The sequence below is a fragment of the Aythya ferina genome, assembly GCF_964211825.1.
Source record: "Aythya ferina genome assembly, chromosome: 12".
Lineage (NCBI taxonomy): Eukaryota > Metazoa > Chordata > Aves > Anseriformes > Anatidae > Aythya > Aythya ferina.
The window spans coordinates 9,235,999-9,255,358 of NC_140308.1; the positions used below are offsets into that span (position 1 = coordinate 9,235,999).

A 19,360-nucleotide genomic window follows, 5' to 3' on the forward strand; every position below is an offset into this window, starting at 1 on the left:
GCTAAAACTGCTGTGTACCTTTTCAAGGGGCCTTATACATTAATCAATAGTTTTGATTACTCAATCCTATGATTATTCCTTTTTTTTTTTTTTGAGCAAACCATTAGAGTTATTAATTACACTGAGAAAGCTATTTATCTTCTAGAAGAACAAAAAGAGCTCATACTGTCACTGTCAGAGAGCTGTTTAATGCACTGTGACGTGCTGAACTTCACTCAGCTTCCCGCTCTTTCCCTCCCCTCTGATGGTGTCATTGAATGATAGGATCAAACTTTGGGTTAGGGAGCCACAGGAGGCCTCCCTGAAGATCAAAATGCCACTGCTGCTGCTAAAGGTCAGATCTGGGAATGTATTTCTCAATTTGAGAGGGAGCTCTGCTGCTGGAGGTGGTGCAGGGAAAACAAAGATTGTCTGATGTTGCAAGCAAGCTCGGCCAAGGGCACATTAAAAAATCAGGGAAAGGATGCCAAAGAAACGATGCACATAACTGAGGAGAAGGAGGAAGGAGAGACTGGGGAGGAGTGGGAGGAGAAAGTGTGTAGGAGAAATGCTGCTAATTTTTGGGGTTTGTTTTGCTTTTCATGCATGCATAATGAGGAGCAATTAGCTCTCCCTGTGAAGTGAACTTCTGTATCTCAGGCAGGAAACAAGAAAATCTTGGAACCACTCTTACTGACAAAGAGTAGAGTGATACTGCAGAGCAGATTGGAACTGGACTGGACCAAGAGAAATCATTTTCTGCCTGATACAGTAAGGAAGAGCTGAAAGAGGAATGAGAAATGCTGCAATGACAATTAACATTTCATGATTTTAGAAAGAGAACAAAGGAGTGGGCAGTTTCTAGACGTTTCCCTTCCACAGAAAAGCAGACCTGTACTTATGAAGACAGTCACTCCCCTGAAGGGCCATCTTTTCCTACCTTGCTCATTATGTAAGGTTCTTAGGATTTTCATTAGTTGAGAAAAGAGTCTTTTTCTTTCACTCATAGCAAGAATTATCATATGGTTGCGCAACAAGAAAATTCAGAACTTGCAAGTGTAAGAGAGCGTGGGAGCCCCCATCGAACAGCTTGACAGGTCTCATCCATAATCCATGCTGGCTGCTGCAGAGTGCTCGGGATGACATCATACCCGGAGCTGCTGAGCGTTTGACATCACACCTTCTGGAAGAACGTCGTCTGCCTGAAAATAACACCCCAAAGCTCCAGCCAGAATGTACGGTACCTATCTGCAGTGTGCAAGTAGCACAGATTGGGCACATGTGGCATCCAGCACTGCTGAAGTACAAGGAGGACAAAATAACGCCCGTCTACCTCACACTGAGCTTACAAACTTCAATCCAGTAAAAGCTGCAAGTCATTCTGAAGCACCTGAATGCCAGATAATGCAAAATTAAATTGCTTTTATGATGGCAAACCCGAATATATTACCTACATCCCTTTGAGAAGATCTCCTTTTTTTCTCTTTTGAGGGTTAATTTCTCCTCCTCAGTACAATTCAGTGGACAGTGTTCTGCCTTTCTTGCGCAAGTGGTTTGGTTTGGTATTGAGACTTCAACCACTGGTCTCAGGAACCCAGGCTCTGTCTTTGTTCTGTGCCTCTACAGTACACAGCATAACAGGGTCCTAATATATGACAGACGGTCTTTCTATACTCCTAAAGAAGAATAAAATTAGGATCCTATGGCACATAATTGAATTGGGAAAGGCTTCATCATACAAGATGCCAAAACTTGTACAAGATGCCAAAAATGTTTGTTTCAGTCTGAAATAGTTTTTGTTTTGTACAATCCAAGAAGTAAGGGTAAATTTACAATTTACAGTTTTCTGAAATGAAGAACAAATAAGGAAAAGTAAGTAAGAGAACTTTTGCAGCTGTCTCGGATTCACATCTCTACTGTTCTGAACCTGTTTTTTCCTGCAATGTCTCAATTGACAAATTCACAAATTCACATTACAAGTCAGAGGAAATCTCAGGATATATTGATTTTTACAGAGGTGTCAGGGGAAAGCACTTTTTCTTATGCTACAACTAAAATTAATCTTAAATATTTTATGGGATAAAAAAAATCTCAATAGAGTTGAAAGTAACACTCCTAAGAAAAGCCCTGCTTAAATTCCAGTGAACTCATTACTGAGCTGGAGAGAGATGACTTTTCATTTATCTAAAATTTTCAAGTAATGGGAAAAGTATTAAATCTAAAAAGCAAAACTGAAATGCTCACAGGTTTACAGATTGCCATGTGTTCTACCTGAGAGCCACCAGGTGCTAATGCTGGGTCCTAAACATCCAAATCACTTCAAACCAAAGCAATTCAAAAGGCCCATTAGACAAATCACTTTTCCCTGAATAGTTAATGAAAAATAGCTCTGCACATTCCTCTAATTTCACATATGGCAAAGAGAATTGAAACCACCAGCACATTTTAAAGATTCTGTTTTAAAATGTCATCTTTTGATATGCAAATACAAGGCCAGAAATAATACCACTTCTTCCACTCGTGCTCTATTCCTTAAACCTAAAGAAAAAAGACTCAAATCAATAAACAGCTTTAATTGCTACCTCTTCTGTCAAGCTGCTTTTAAAACAATATGCAGCTAAAACCTCATAGTTAAATATGGCAGGCCAACATATTGCTTCAATTACTGTCATGTAACCTTTTTCAACTTGATATCCGTTATCTTATCTCTAATAGATAAATACCGACTCTTGGGAAAGGACCTGTGCGTAATAAAGAAGAAAATTGAGTTGTTCTCTTAAGACAGCTGTCACCTGGCACAAAAAGTGACAATCAAATGTTCTAAAATAGCACTCCAGTAGATCAAATTAAAGGAAAAGCTTTTTTTTTTTTTTGTCCACAGATGTCACATAACAGGGTCAGCTCCTACTACCTGCTGCTCCTAAAACAATCAGTTCCTAAAATTCAAGTTGGAAACAAATGTCCTTCCCCCAGCAAAGCCTGACTCCACCTCAACAGGCACTAAATCTGACGTACAGGACAAAAGGAAACCAGGCAATGTAAATCATTTGTTAAAGCTGGTGCAATCTGGATAAACAGTAGACTCATATTTAAACTTGGCAAGAAAATCAGAGGGAGAGGCCTCTCCATTTCGCAGGGATCTGGAAAAAGTGAAAAGCCTATGGAAGACTAATAAAACTTTTTTGGCATACCATCTGGAAGTATCAGCAGTTTCTGATTTTGGAAAGAATGCATTCTCCTTTTAACTTCACACAATGCCTCATTTCTGCTTTCATGTACTCAAGACCAAGGAGCCTTTTTTACAAACAGCCCAAAAATCAATATGTGTTATTCTGTCTCACCCAGGTATGTGCTCTTTGAAAACAAACTGAGCCATCTTGCAACTTAACCAAACATCACACAATAGCTCGGCCAATTCTGCCAGCAGGAAGTATGAGTGCAATACAGTCAAGACCCGCAGACTCTGGAAAGGTTGGGGAGCACTGCAAATGAATGGAGGAGGAAAAAACAAAGAGAAGAAAGCCCTTCTTATTGTTCTCTCGAGGGACATAACCTGCAATATGACAGCCTTCACCTATGACATCAGCCAGTTTGTGCTTCGATCCAACAGAGTACTTAACTCATGCTTTACTTCAAGCCTGTGAATGGACTGAATTCCTCCCAGTTTTGAATAGGAATTCATACAGATTTAGTTATGAATGCCTGACTAGATCAAGGCCCAAGGTACTCGGACGACGAGCTTTATTTCCTACATGTATAAAGAACAGGAGCAAAGGTTGTATGGTTTCCTAATTCTGGAAAAAGGATGTCAAAGAAAGATGAAAGCAGGAAATTTTCCTTAAGCACTAAACACACAATTAGGCATGGCACCACCTCCTAACAAACCTTGACACTGTAGTAACAGCTATGCAGACCAGCATGGCTGTAATAAAATCAGAGTATGCTCTAAGAACTTACTCATTTCTTGTGAGAATTAAATAAAGGAGGAACCTGCAGCAGAAGCTCCCATGTGCCAGGGCCACATTACAACCATCTGATCCAGGACAAATGGCACAGTACTCCAGGAACCCAGATGCTCTCATGCTCTGTTTTAAATCTGAAAACAGGTTTTTCTACAGTTCAATTTACATGAAGAGTTCAAAAGGCTTATTTTTCATTCCAACAGAGAATTAACACAAATGTCAGAAGTTGCCAGGGAACAGACTGTCACCCTCCAACTGCTTCCCTCCCCTTCAAATACTTGGAGGATATTGTACTTCGTGTATCGCCTTTTAATCCTGTGTTCTGGTGCAGGCTTTTTAATATATACTCGCAGTATCTGTATGGAATCTCTAAATGCAGAGTAGCCTACCAGACAGGGCTCTGGCTTGGGATTTAGGAGACCTGTGAGCTGTTAAAAGTCATTAAGAAGGCTGCAGAAACTTACCTCTTTACTCTCTGTTTCAAGCTCTGCATTTTGGCAGCATAATATTGACATGCTTTGAAATTGGTGGATGAAAAACCTCTCAGACTTTAAAATACAGAAGAAAGTACAAACGCACACAAAAGACATGCTTGCTAGAAAGGAAAGATGCAAGAATCTCTACAGAACCATCAAGGAGCCAGTCTATTTCTAACAGCTACAGCACGTGATTTCCATAGATCATTTGTGAAGGTACGCCAATCTTGCAGCCAAAAGCCTTGCTCTGACTGGCAGAACACCCCATGTGCTTGCTTTAGGCTAGCCAAATCATGAGCTGCTGGGAGTCTCTCACCAGTAGTACTGGAGTTCAGCACAAGCTGCAAAACCTACCCGAAAACCTTTGGTTTTTCCTTGCCAAGGCCACTGTGCTGCAATTAGTGTCCAATCAAGGTGGATTAGAGTCAGCCCAGTTCTACAGCAGATTCCCATTTCAGAATTTAGACATGAGCAAGTCTAACTCTGCTAAATCAGATGCTTTCTAGCTCGCACTCACTGTTTCTTCTATCTTAAATCCCCAGCCTAAGATGGTAAATCTTTTCTCCATAATAATAGCTAGTGATGAAAGACTGTATTCTTAGGGCTTGTGCAGCCATAACCACCCATTATGATCTCAAATATGAAAATAAGTTACTAAAAAATTTGTATTTAAAACTGTATGTTCAACATATTTGACGTGTAAGCTTGCAGCCTCTAGATTCTTAATTTAAATTCAAGGCAAGCTCAGAGTGAAAGAAAATTCTGCCATCTGGCAGAAATTAAAGCAATCCACAGTGCGAGTGGGCTGGTGCTGACATCCCAAAAAGACTGTCCCAAGGAGTAACAGCTCTGGGCTTTCTCAGCTGAAGTACAAAATTTGAACAGGCAAGACACCAGGCGGCTTCTTCCACTTCTGTAAGTACCCAGGAGAGTAAAAGACTGCGTGCATGAGCAGAGCCAGTAAACAGAACCTTTTGGTCTTCTCTGTGTACTTCACTGGAAATCAAATGAACATTGAAAAGGGGAGGAAAACTCTTGGTCGATGAGATGCAGGCTGTCTGATGTCAGACACAGTGACAATCACATCAGGCTGTCTGCACAGAATGTGTGGAGAGTTCATCTCCTCCCAGAGGCAACTCTGCACTTACTTGTTTTCCAAAATAATCAGACTGAAAATCATGCTGAATGAAAAATGTGCTGAATGAGTTGTACAAAAGGAAACTCCAAAATATCATCTATGTTTCTGAGAGCCAAGGAAGAGAAAACAGACAAATGCTAATTAAAGATTAGATTTTGAAAAAGCTATGTAAGTGGAATGCCTACAACATCCAATCTCTTTTCTAGGGAAAAAAGGTCTGCCACTGTTGCCCTTATGAATCACTTGTGATCCTTAGCACAGGCTTGGCAAAATAAGAAAGCAAGTTCACTTGTTAGCATCTCTCTCATATCCAGCTATCCTGCCATGAAAACTGTGCATGTCAGAAGCATCTCTCCAAAACCACGTAGCACTTTTCAACATAAGCAGTAACATTAAGGAGCCTGGGAAGTCAGGCAGTTCCTGCTAAGCAAAATATCTGGTTAGCTCCCATTGACATAGGAGCTGGGCTTCATGCAGTGTGCTGAAGTTCTGATTTAGTACTTTGGGGCTGATTAAAGCCTGTTAACAAAGCAGACATTTTACCCTCGTTGGATTTCTTAGGATCTGGGCATCTCAGTCCTTTGGGTTCTTTCACTGCAGTGGAAGCTTATATACAGAAACTTTACTGACTTGCCACTAGGCATACGGAGATACACGACAGGCTTTACATGTTGCATAATTTACATACATAAAATCCTCTTCTCCCTCAACTTCACAGTATAATACGCACGTTTCATAACTGCAATGCATTGCAGGCTGTCACAGGATAATACAAACTGTACAGGCTGCACAACTCACCTGCCAACACAACTCACTGGAAAAATTCTTATTTCTGTCTTTAGAGATGACTGATTTTAAAAAACAAACCAACAATCTAAAACCTGGCTCCATAAGGGCCTCTACACTAAAACCTGAATTGTACTAACATATGTTTTGTGTGTAAAGTGTGACAGAGCTGTAGTCAGCAGAAACTGAAATCAGAAGTAAATACTTTGGGGAACTTTTCCTGATGTGGTTGGAAAAGAATGTTGTCTGGAGTAAGAGCACTGGGCGCATATTTATTCAGAGGTCAAGAGCGCAGCTCGGCTCAATGTTCTGTCTTCTAATGCACAGAGAGAACAACACTTTGCTGGCCAGAAAAATAGTTTCTGTACTGTACATCTGGTTATAATATCAGTGCTGCTGCCTTTTCATTATTCATGACAGGTTTTAGAGGATTCTAATACTGTTTCCTTTTTATTTCAATTATTCTGTAAGATACTCAGTCCGCTCAGAGAGTGATGGTTTCTTTGAAAGAATTAGGAAAGCTATGCCCTTCCAAATATATCAAACCACTCCATAAATGTCCTTTTGAAAGATGAGGCAGTTCTAGAGACTTTTACAAATAACCCAAACAACATACTTAGCAGTAACTGAAATGGACCTGTGCAGTTTGATGGCTTTCTGGTGTTTAATTCTAACAGTGTTTATAGATGCATTATTAGGCAAGGTAATTTACTCTCTTCAAAAGACCGGGCCAGCTAGTTTAGACTACAAGCTGGTCACTGAAACTGCAGCCAATTCAATGGTGTCTGTAACTTGCCCTCATACAGTGTACACACTGCTTTATCTGCCAGCTCTGAAAAGAGGAAAGGCTGTTTGCTTTGAATGAGTGTAAATCTAGCAGCTAAATGGAAGGAATAGATGGGGGCGCAATTTCGGGCAGCTCTTTGTATGATCCAGAAACACTGCAGCTGGTGCTGTGTGCAGGATGAGTGCTTCCCCAGGAAGCCAAGTATTTCATGGTCTTTCTTCACAGACTCCAAACCCCATGTCTCCCACTAGGAGAACCCTGAGGGAAACTAGAAATCATGTGACAAATGCGTTACACCTTCAAGGGACTACCAGCTTCTCAAAAGCTTTTGCTCAAAGAAATGTTCCCCCCAGGAACCCTCATTCTTGGCAGTCTGAATGAAGCACTTAGAAATGTCTCACTTAAAAATACACTGTAAATGCTTTCATCACAGGAAATAACATACTTAAAATCAAAAATTAACTAAGAATCAGCCTAACCTGCTTTACGACATATCCAAAAGAAGCGAGTTCCTTGGAGACCACGTTCTTGCCAGCCCAGCTCTGCCTGCAGACTCCCCTTCAGTGTGACACCTCGGTATGTCAGCAGTCACTCCCATTCGTCTCTGACTGGGAGACAAACAGCTTTGCACATTTTCTGAAAGAAATGGGTAGAATGTGAACTCTAAATGTGACACCCTTTAAAGCTCCACAGTTGTATTTTAAGAAAAATTTAAAGGAAGTTCCTTGAGTAGATTACAGTTGCACGGTATATAGAGAAATGCTCAGTCTCTACTAAAAGCCCAAAGCCTTTCTCAGATTTGTCTTTATAAATCCGACTATGAATTCATTTTATACCTCTGTGTATTCAGTCTGGACTTCACATTCACCACTGCCACTTGCTCCCTCCCACACACCACGATGGATTAGTAGGAAGCACTGACAGTGGAGCCTTGGATCCTTTTCCCACTCAGCTAAAAGGTGCAGAAAGCCAGAGAAATAATAAGATGATGATGAGAGACAGGAGGAAAATTACCTTGATTCTTTCTTTTATTGTACTTGCATCTAAGCAATAAAAAAAAAAAAAATCCATAACTTGAAACATCCTCTGAGGAGGAGGAGAAAAAATAAAGGGAAAAAAAAAATTGAAAGAAGGAAGAAAAAAATTCCAATGTTTGAGAGATACAGAGATGAACCGTGGATCCTTCTAACCAGAAATGGGGCCGTAGTGGCTGGGCAGAGCAATGGGATTTTGCATTACTGTTCCATTTTACACTTTGCTGTTAAAAATAAAAGTAATTTTCCTAGATTTTTTAGCAGTAGAAACTTTTGAGATTTGCCTGCTTTTTGTCCGCCTCAGATCTTTCTTTGAGTTTTGCCATGTACCCTCTTCCACAGCAGGTATCTTGCCTCCTTTCCCTCTTTACATTTTGAGCTCTCTGGCCCTTTACCTATTTAAAGGAGGAGGCCTCTTGCTGCTCTCATGGGCACTGCTTGCTCCCTGAATATTTAAATAGCCTTGCTCCTTTCATGAGCTATGAGACATCTACATCAAGGACTAAAAGATCTAAGCAATGACCTTGATATTTAGATCTAAAAAGTTGTTGATAGCCAAGTTCATCCTCAGCATAGTTTCACTGAATTTGAAAGACTCGCATGTGGGATATATTTGGTCCTCTGTGTTAAAATTGGAGGGCTGATCTGGTGATACATAATAAGCAAAGACATTTGAGGGAGTTCAGCATCTTTCAGGGTAAGGATTTTTAGATCTGTACCTTTGTTCCCAAAAGAGTTAAATGAATAATGAAATCTCCCTGCAGTGAGAACAGCTGAACTTAATACAGAGGAAATTTCTCAAAGAACTGCCTTAGTGCCTAGCAAATGTGCCTGTCAAAAAGGGTTGCTCCTTTCCAGTTATTTGTTTTAGAAATTCCCTGCCTGCAGGATTACACAGAGTGGCTCTGGATACGTTTCTGCTTTAACCAGGTTTCATCTTGTAGGTTTGAAAATTATGCTTTTTATTAGCATAAATTTGACAGCAGTTTAAAGACTGAAAATCTATTTAACAAAATTTAAAGCTAATAATTCTTCAGATAACCAAGATACAAACTTCTCAAGATCAGCATAATTTCTTTGAGCAGTTAATCCTTTCTTCTGTAGAATAGCAATTGTCAATTTATACTCAACCTGTAAGATCAGTCCCACATCAGGTTGGATGTTTCCTTTCTTAGGCTTCAAGTGTTTTGGACCAATGACAATACTACCTAGATACAGAATCATAGAATATCCTGAGTTGGAAGGGACCCACGAGGATCATCGAGTCCAACTCCTGGCTCCACACTGGATCACTCCTAAATAAAGCCATATGTCTCAGAGAGTTGTCCAAACACATCATATCTCAGGAGAAAATTACAAAATTTCAATTTAGAATAGACCAAGTTAAAAACCCTTCTGTCATTCCTCACAATGACTGAATTGACCTAATAGATTAGAGTTCTACTACTCAATCTTAAGCAGAAACACCAATTCTTATCCTTAATAATCATCACAGTATAGAAGATCCCCTGATAATTGTGGGCTGCAGGAACTACCAGGTTGCCCAGGGAAGTGGTGGTATCACTGTCCCTGGGAGTGTTCAAGGGAAGGTTGGAGCTGGTGCTGAGGGACATGGCTTAGTGGGTGACATTGGCAGTAGGGGGATGGTTGGACCTTGAAGGTCTTTTCCAACCTTAATGATTCTATGATTCTACCAAAACTAGCATCAACATTTGTAAGATACTTTGACTTTTAACTCTTCAGGAATTACAGTGCCTATGTGGACATTGTTTTAAAACAATGCCAGCCAAAAGACATTTACATGAGTGTAGCACTTGAATTCATTTTTTCAGTCCCTGAAGAGGTTACCTAAACATAGGACACTGATCTTTATGTTTTCAGTGGGATAGCTCATCTTCCAAAAAACAAGGAAGGTGTGAAATTACCAGAGCTGAATCCTCCTAGTGAACCCGTTCCTCTGACAGATCCCTGGTTTCTTTAAAGTTTCAGAGACTGTTTCCAAGCTACTGTTTACTTTTGTATTTTTGTCAGCCAATCCACAGCAGGAAAACAAATGAGGTAGACTAGTTCTAAACAGACTGCCAATAAAAAATTTAAGCACCACTATCTAGAAGTAGAGTTTAAACAGAATTTTAAACTAAATCAAAATGTCAGAGTAAAGGACCATCAGTGTAACAAGCTCTGATGCGCTGCACTTTAGCTAAGATATTGCAAAAGAACTTTCTCCTTCCTGAATTTGAGAAACTGTAATTCAAATGTTGAATCCTTTGTGCAATGGCTTGATGCTCAATGGCCTATGGAGAACATAAAACGTAGCACGCCATTGCCTGTGCTCTGAACAGATGCTTCTTCAGCAGAAAGCTTACGCAGTGGAGATAGATTTATCTAAGGAAAAAAAAAATGGTCAAGAAGGAGAAGCCTCACATTTCACTCTATGTGGAACTTGGGAAAATGTCTGGAAAGAACACTTCTTATTGTCAGTAATTGCTTTAAACCTGGAATTTTAGGACATGTGTCTGAGGTTTGTCTACAGGGGAAATTTCCCATCAGTCATAACTTTATTCTGCCAATTCTGCCCTGCTATTCTGGTCTAACGCCCAGCATAAACACAGGATGCAAAAGGAATTTTATTTGTCTTCCTGGGATAATTAACTCCAGTCTGGGTTAATCACTTCTATTCTGGAATAGTTTCTAGATGGAGAGCTATACAGGGTAACAACTTTGCTACATGGACAGGTCTTTAACTGCTTTAAAAAATTGTTCCCAAGGAACTTCCGCATTTGTACAGTGTCAGTGCCAGGTATTTGAAAGCCAGCAGCAGATAAAACTTGGTTAAAGCAGGTTAGGGGAAAAGGCTGCTTCAGGTATGTCTGGGACACCAAAAGGCAGGGATGTGAGAGTTATAAATCTCTCTTGCTATAAATCACTTGGTGGTGTTCCAGCTGAGCTGAAAAATCAAAGCAAAGTGCTGGGCTTTACAGTACACCCTGCATTGTTTGTTTTGTCTGCCAAGTCTATTCCTCTCCCTTCAATGGAGCGCCTGTGGTTTGAGAATGACTTCTTAGCCAGTTCTGTCTGTCTCTATCTAAGGCCCCAAACTAGCATTTCTGAAGTGTCATACAAGCTGAAAGCTTGTACTTTTGTTCTCCAGCCCTTAGCAGACACTGGAGTGTTTGTGTCTAAGTATTCGTGCAATTTCAGCAAGTACTTAGAGAATGAAAACATCAACTCTTCCATGTAAGCATGCATATTCAGAAAGCGAAGTTTCCTTTTGAGAACACAAACATACAAAGGAAAGAAATCCATTCAGCAATACTGAAGCTTCCCTCCCACTAATTGGAACCATTCCTTTCCATGCTATTTATCAAGAGAGGATCCCGTTCCTACTGCATCGTCTGCAGGCAGCCCCACTAAGCCTGGTTTCAAGCTTCCCTGACCTCTTAGAGGCAGGAATGACTGCGCTGCCCAGACACTTTGCTGGAACTCATTAACATCCTTTCCAATGTGTAAAGCGTTGCTTTTTCTTTGGCTTGAGAAGGAAATGGGGAGAAAAGGAAAGAAAGACATCACACTAGTTGTCATTCTCAAAACCCCCAAATGCGTTTGGTGGCAGGCAATGCAAACAGCACACAGCCCGTTCTGCCAAAGGCACCCGCCTGTGATCCAGGGACACGGTCTTTCCCAGTCAGGATGCCAGCAGCAGCTGATACTGAGTAAGAGAATGGAGCCTTGCATGGGTATGAGCTGGCAGAAAGCAGTGCTGGGAAGTAAGGGGAAGATTATTCTCTTATTAATGCAAATATATATATACATATAAGAAAAGAAACACTAACCACCCTAAACTACCAACAATCAAAGCATTCAGTTATCATAGCCCAGACAGAGGTAGAAAACTGAACACAAATCCCATAACATGCCAGCTTCGATACTGGCTATTCCTGCTGTTTGTTCAGAAGGGATTACTCTCAAGATGTATTTTGTGAGGGACTCGGTACGACTCACCAGATGACAGACCTCAGAATTTCCAAGATTTGTCCAAGTGCTCTCCTTCTCCCACCCCAGTGGAGGGAAAGCAGGGAAAAGGTTTAACCACCTAAAATTTAATGAGTGATCCATTTGTAACTGTCTTTTGACGATGCAAACAGAAGTATTTGTTAAAATATGGAGTATGAAACGTATCCAGAACATTTTTCTGTCAATTCAAATAAATTTGGTATTATATTTCATCAGATAAATTCTAATAATCTGATTATTCAGAGTTTATTCTGAACCAGATTCTTCTTTAGAGAGAAGATATAATCCAACAGGAGGCACATAACCCATGGGTACATCAGGGGAATCCTTTAACAAAACAGTAACACAGATCCTCTTGGTTCCTTAATAATCCTCTAAAGGACAAATTAAGTTATGCTGCCATGATCCCTTCTGTTCAGAACTGAGACTGGGAAAAGAGAAAGAAAAAGAAGTCACTGTTGCTATTGCCAATTTACATTCTCATTTGCAAAAAGGTAACCAGAAGGGTTGGTTCTTGTTACGTGCCCTGTATTGAGTACAATCAGAGCAAAAAATTCTACTATTCCCTCTGTCAGCAGTCTGGTTTGTAGCACTGCAGTGTCTGACAACCCGTCATTATCCAGATCAGGGGAATATCTTCTGCATCATCCCAACAGAAGCGGCGCTGGAACCTTACTGCTTTGAAGACCAGAACACAAGTGTGAGCTCCTAAACATTACATCCAACTGCATGACGCAGCCTACCTATTCAAAATGTGCATCGAAGGCAGTTTTACACACGGCTTTTCTAACAAGCAAACACAATACATGCCAAATGAGATATTAGATGTCACATAAAAGGCCCTTCAGAATATTCACAGGATTGTGAACTCTTAAACAGGAGATAACAACATGTCTGTTTTCATTACAGATAACGACAGTTAAACAGCACATTTCAAACATACACAATCAAACCCACAGTCTGCATTTTACTTATCTTGTATTAGTGTTTTGCACCAGTGCAGTGATAGGGCAACCCTGTCTGGCTTACTAAAGCACTACTTCTCTCTCTTTCACAGCGTGTTTTTGTTGCTTCAAAAACCAAAGAAAAAAAAAATAGCATTTCCAGAAGGACTTACACCTTTAAAAGCCACATCAAAAGGAGGGAAAAGATGTAACCATTTACGCAGTCAAGTTTAATGAAGCAAGGTTTTTGGTAACATGAGACCAGTTTTGCTGGGAGCATTACACAACAGATGCCACCTGGTCAAGCAGGCCCCGAGTCAGGCACTTCAGGTTCCTAAACCCTCTGAGGTCAGGATCTGAGCTGCAGTGCCCTTTCCTTTCCACCGATTATACAAGCCATCTAGACTCTACCTAGCCATTTCATTTGGGGTCTCCATGCAAGGCATGTGCCTCCACAAAACCAGCAGGCTGCCCTGCCTTGCCAGGTAGGTGCCATGGCACACATCCAAGCAGCTGGCAGTGAAACAAGAAAGAGGGGAGAACAAATGAACGACAAGCACGTCAGCACAGCACGAGAAGGGCTTACCTTGTGATTTTAATTAAGTTGCTCACAAAATTATGGAAGGCCCTACACTGGCAGGCTGCATGTGTACTATTCTAGATTACGTTGCCAACAGCTAACGCCTTGCTGTGCTCTGAAGTGTTCTCTTCACTGAGATTTATTATCCAGTATTATCCCTCTTGATGTCTGCTCAGGCCTCTCATTTTAGCCCTCCAGCACCATTTAGCTTGTGATGTTCTCGATGTGAGGCATACCCAGGTACAAAACGCCCCTTTTCAAGTGACAAGTTTGATTCAAGACTGGCCCTTTGTTCAGAATTTAGCACTAACGTCACTGTTCAGATGCCAACACCACACCTATTTGCATTTTTTTCTCATATGGATTTGATTCACTAAAATGCTTCATTTCAATAACAAGGTAAGGCTTTGAAACTCCTTATGCAATAGCTAAGTAGTAGCAGTATGTAGTAGTAGTGGTGGTAGCATTTGGCAGAGATGGCACTGAAAGCTGCACAAGTTTAGGTTATGCTTCCAAAAAATCAGATCTGTGCATTTCTAATTCCCATCTTTTATGTTTTCAGAATTAAATCATTAAAGCATACCACTGTGAGAATTCACAGCACTGTGTGAGCACAAGTAAGCCTAGCAGATGAAATTCAGCCTCGCTGCACAGGGAGCAGGGCAGGGGAAAGTGTGATGGAAGATTTGCCATCCACTCCAGGGAGACTCCTGACCCTTCCATCAATCCAAACCCGGCGTCGCCTTGAAGTGCCATCATTCTCAGCCTTCTTCCGTCAGGGCAGTTCATTAGTTGGCTGTCACAATTTGCTATTAATTTGTTTCTCAATTATTTCATATTACGAGCAGATCATGTATATGAAATTAAAATAAATATATCCTCACATTTCGTACTTGGCTTTCTGCTGTCCTTACTTATTGATTCTATTTTCTAGCTCCAGCGGCTCATCTCAGAGTCTGGCCTCTATTTCTGCCTTGTGCAGAAGGGTGCACGGCTGAGCAGCCCAGGCTTCCACGGTGCAGCCACCCTACACACAGGTCTCACCTTCACAAAAAGGACACGCTTCTGTAAAGGCTGGCCTACAAGGAAACCATTTTCATTTGACAGATCAGCCTGCATGTAGAAATATGTTTATTTAAGTTTATGAGCAAGGTTAAGCAAGCACATTATACATAAAATGCTGCTTTTATGTTAACTGTATGGGAATTTGACCTTAGAGTGCTCTGAAGCCTTCTATTGGCTTCCCTCTGTGGTGTGCATTTCATACGTGATATATTCAGTATCTCACTGCTTTGGAGAAACATTATTTATTTTTAAAGGCTCTTCCAGCAACTGTGCTTGTAGTGCATACCTAGAGACAGATCTGAACTATAATTACAACAATCTTTCTAAGATTGGCAAGATGTTAAACACTGCTAAGAAACTAGGTAACACCATCATTTTGCTTACTACTAATTTACCTAAGACTTCTGTGTTCCCAACCATTAATATGCTGTTTGTGCAGAGTTCTTGTAACTCTCATGCTACTGTAATGAACAACTATCTTAGCAACAAGGCAGCCTGCATTAAAACTTCTGATATTCCCTTCCAACCTAAAGCACCAGCCCTTACAGGTACCTCTAATATTACAACAAGAGCAGTGTGATGGACGTTACCACGCCCGTCCACATTCACACAATTACATATCCATGTATATGCTAGCTGCAGGCAGGATACAGTGAGGTTTGGATTATGTTTAATCTCTGGCAAGCCAAAGGTTTGATACTCTTCACCATGCTACTGCAAATTAGCTTGTGAAGCACTTGATTTGCAGCTCACTTAAGATCAATAGAATTCTTTCCAGTAATTTCACTGGACCCTGTATCAATACTGCAACATTTCACCATTTCACTAAAATAATCTAATCTAGAAATTGTTTCCCTATAACTTGATAATGATTTAAGGTACAATAAGTTAGATTATTTTTTCTAATCAGATAAATAATAGCTCAAAGGCAGACATTGCTAAAATTAGTTGTTACGCTTCACTGAGACTGTCATGAAGAACAGAAAGCTGTTTCTCTTTCCTGTATAGTACAGAAGATTTTAAAGCAATCTGTGCTTATTTGTTTGGTCTTTTTCTATAAGAAGACTAAAAAATTATTATCATGCACATTTCATGTGTTATTAAATTAGATGTCACCTGCTCTTTGAGTGAGAAGTAAAGATCGAGTTCTGTCTAGTCAGAGGCGAAAACTCAATCAAGTATTAATAGCTGAATTAATTCCAGCAGTAAGATACTAAGGCCAAGCAAAATGTCCAAGGTCACTACACTCCAGATGGTACACTAATATATTTACAGGACTGATGCCTCCTGGCATTTTCAATTTCTTATGTTGGGTTGTCTTTGGAACCAATCAAATTGAGAAGCTGGCAGCTGCAATTTGCCCACAAAATTAAATTTAAAGGATTATAACTCCAGTTTTAAGCAGTGATTTGACTGTATTGATGGGAAACCACTATTCCTGGCTCTTGATTTTCACTGAATGATGACCGTAGCATATCATAAATTCAATCAGGACAAAACAGACTGGTTGTTCATACAGATTTTTTCATGTTCACAGCCACTGATTTAAGCCTTAGCTAACAGAGTCAACAATTAGAAAGGTAACAAAAGGACCCTATATGAAGTGCTCCTGATATCTCGGATGTCTCAAATATTCTTCATTCTGCCACACTAGGGGAATTTTAAATGACAGGACTTTTCATTGGGTAATTGCATAACACGTACATATTTTTATATATTGATGTTCCTACAACAATCAGTTATAGGAACAAGTGTTCCAAATCTATACCAGATTTTTTTGCATTTGTGCACAACTGAGTGCCCTCTTTTCTAACTGCTGTCTCCTTTGCCAGTACAGCCAGGAATTTCCTAGAAGTTTGCCAGTCACAGGTCACAGCGCCCACCTATGCACCCATGCAACCAAAGCCCAACTACAAAAGCAGAGTGGCCTGGGATGGCAGCAGCAGTTATCTGAACAACCTCCATGTTCAGCTAAAAGATGATCTGTGGAGCACGAGGAGCTCTGAGGGGCTCTAGGCTATCTTGTCACATAGTGAGATAGTAGGAAGAGACAGAAAAGCCCAGCTGATTATCCAACACAAAAAGCAAACAATTCCAGCTGTCTAAAAGTAAACAACACCCAGAACCAGGTGTTGAAGATGCATCCCCAAGCTTGGTTATTTCAGTTGAACAGTACAGCCTGATGTTTATACAAGTAAGGAACAGTGTTTTGCCATCTTAACATTTGACCATAACACATGTTTATATAGATGTGTGTGATATATATACATGTATCAACACACACACAGAGACACTATTTTGCATATATACACACACGTGTACATATTCAAGTAAAGGCCTTATTCCTAGGTTCTTTTATGCAGCACAGCCTGCCAGCTGTCTCTCTCTCAGCACCTGGCTTTGGCTCCTGCATTCATGGCCTCCGTTGTCCACACAGGCAGTGAGCAGAGGAAGGCAGCCTGCTGGGCAGCACGACTCTGGAAGAAATGCAGTGCAAGAGCTTTGCTCTCTGTGCTGCCACCACTTTCCCCAACAGACACCTGAAGCCTTCGCTGATTTCTACCGAAAAGCTGTGCTTTGGGAACTTCTCTGGGCCCTTCAACAAGCTCCTGAGCTATACTAAGGAACCAAGGCAGCGTCCTCCTCCAAGGCAGATTTCCGTCACCCACTGGTGTCTTTCCAGAGCAACCATTGCAACTCCTGTGTTGATATTCCATCGAGTTGTTCCAAAAAAATTACTGCTAACCCAAGTAAAATGCAATTTAAAACTTCCAGTTCCTCCAGGTCATTCTGTATGGTTTTTGCATTAAAATATAGTTATTTAATATAGTCTTCTGCCTGTCCATCCTTCCAGTGACCTTACTATAAATACCCATATTTGCCCTATTTGGTTTTTGCCCATCTCACTACCTGGCCTATGCTTCTGACCTCCATCAGTTCCAGTTTAGAGCTTTTATTACCGCATTAGCACACCTGTAACCAATGTGTTTTTTCCCTTTTAATTTTTTATCTTAATAAAAACTTCAACTATTGCAGTACGGTATCGGTGAACTAAATATTGCAACCTTCATAAATAAGTTATCAATCATGTTCTATTTATATTTTCATGTACAAATACACACATACAGAGTTAAAAGCAGAAATGACTTAAGATTTTTGTCACATTAAATGTGCAGTAGCTCCTGAGCAGCTTCAACAGAACTAAAAACATCTTTAAAAATACACGTGCTCAACATACTGGTTAAACCAGGGTCCACAATGTGCCAGAATGGAGCTAACACAAAGAAGAGAATTGAGATATGACAGATTTTTCTTTTGGAAAAGACTGCCAAGGGCTGGGAGAAGTGGCTGTACTGAGCAGCCAACAATGATACAGTTTACAGTAGATACCTCCAGACAATAGGTGCTCAAACTCTGAAGAGAAAAATACCAATAACTCTTCAATTAGACTTTCTGATATTGGACATACAATGAAGCACACAATGATTCTTAAATTATTTACCTCAGAAATAATTCTCATATTTCAAGAAATTAAGCCATCAGTAGTGATGTCTCTCCAACCTCTTGCTTTCCAAGGAGGAAAAGCAAAGCAGAGATCAGAGTGATCTGCTGAAATCAAGCAATTCAAAATGTTATTTAATAATATGTGACTTTTCTTGTCAGAAATACCTCTAACATTACCTCTGGAGAAAGAGACACATTGTACATGATAAGAGATAGACGATTTGTTTGTTTGTTTTTTACCTCAGAGCGTGACCCAAATAGTGACTCAAATACCCATGCAATGTCAGAGCCCTCTGTGATTTCAGTGGAAAGTTCAGCAGTCTGCAGCCCAGGTGGTTCCCATGACACACAATGTCAACATCTGCCACTGTGATGGGCTGAAAAGCAGTCGCACCTCTGGTCACCGCGAAGCTTCACCGAGCAGCGTGCCCAGGACCCTCAGGCATTTTAAGTGCTTGTGTTCCTTGCACATTATTTTTCCCCATTGTGAGAGCAACAGGCACATCAAAGCAGGTAACATCTCTCTTGCACAGTGGAGTTATAAAGCAAACAATTCAGAAATGGTTATGTTCTCAAAGATTAAAAAATCTTGGATGACAAATTAATTCCTCAAAGTGATAAAGTGACATGTTTTCACAATTTCTTTGTAGTGATGATCAGGAGGCACAAACTTGACAAGGCTCAAGCACCAGCAGCACTTTTATATAAGACTGTGATATGTCTGGGCCCATTTGTACAAATGGCCCTCATGGAAATACTCTCTTTAGAAATGCAGAAAGCAGAAATTTAGCTATCTTTCACTTGCAACAGCAGCACCCTTAATTCCAAAATTCAATTTAAAAGTGAAATACAGTCCACAACTACTCTGAAGAGAAAGCATTGATTATATTTTCAATGCCTCTAATACAGCACTCATTTAAGAATTTCAATGCTTTCTTCAAGGAGATGTAAAATTGAGCTTCACTTTTTCCTGTATCAAAAATAAAAACCTATATTGCCCAAGGGTGAATGTATATAGGGATTTTACTAAGATTTGAGGTCTCCATCTTGCACACACGCTGCTGTACCTGGTGTAAGAAGGCACTGGGGAT

The 19,360-nt window shown here is 40.4% G+C and overlaps 1 long non-coding RNA gene across 1 annotated transcript in view; it reads right to left on the minus strand.

The window, feature by feature from the left end:
- Nucleotides 1–1,008: 1,008 nt before the first annotated feature.
- Nucleotides 1,009–19,360, minus strand: part of LOC311443513 — a 136,983-nt gene continuing 118,631 nt past the window's right edge. The window contains exons 4-5 of the long non-coding RNA XR_014697296.1: nt 7,608–7,764; nt 1,009–1,181 (exon numbers count right to left, since the gene is read on the minus strand). This is a non-coding gene — a long non-coding RNA (uncharacterized lncRNA). The remainder of the gene's footprint in view (nt 1,182–7,607; nt 7,765–19,360) is intronic.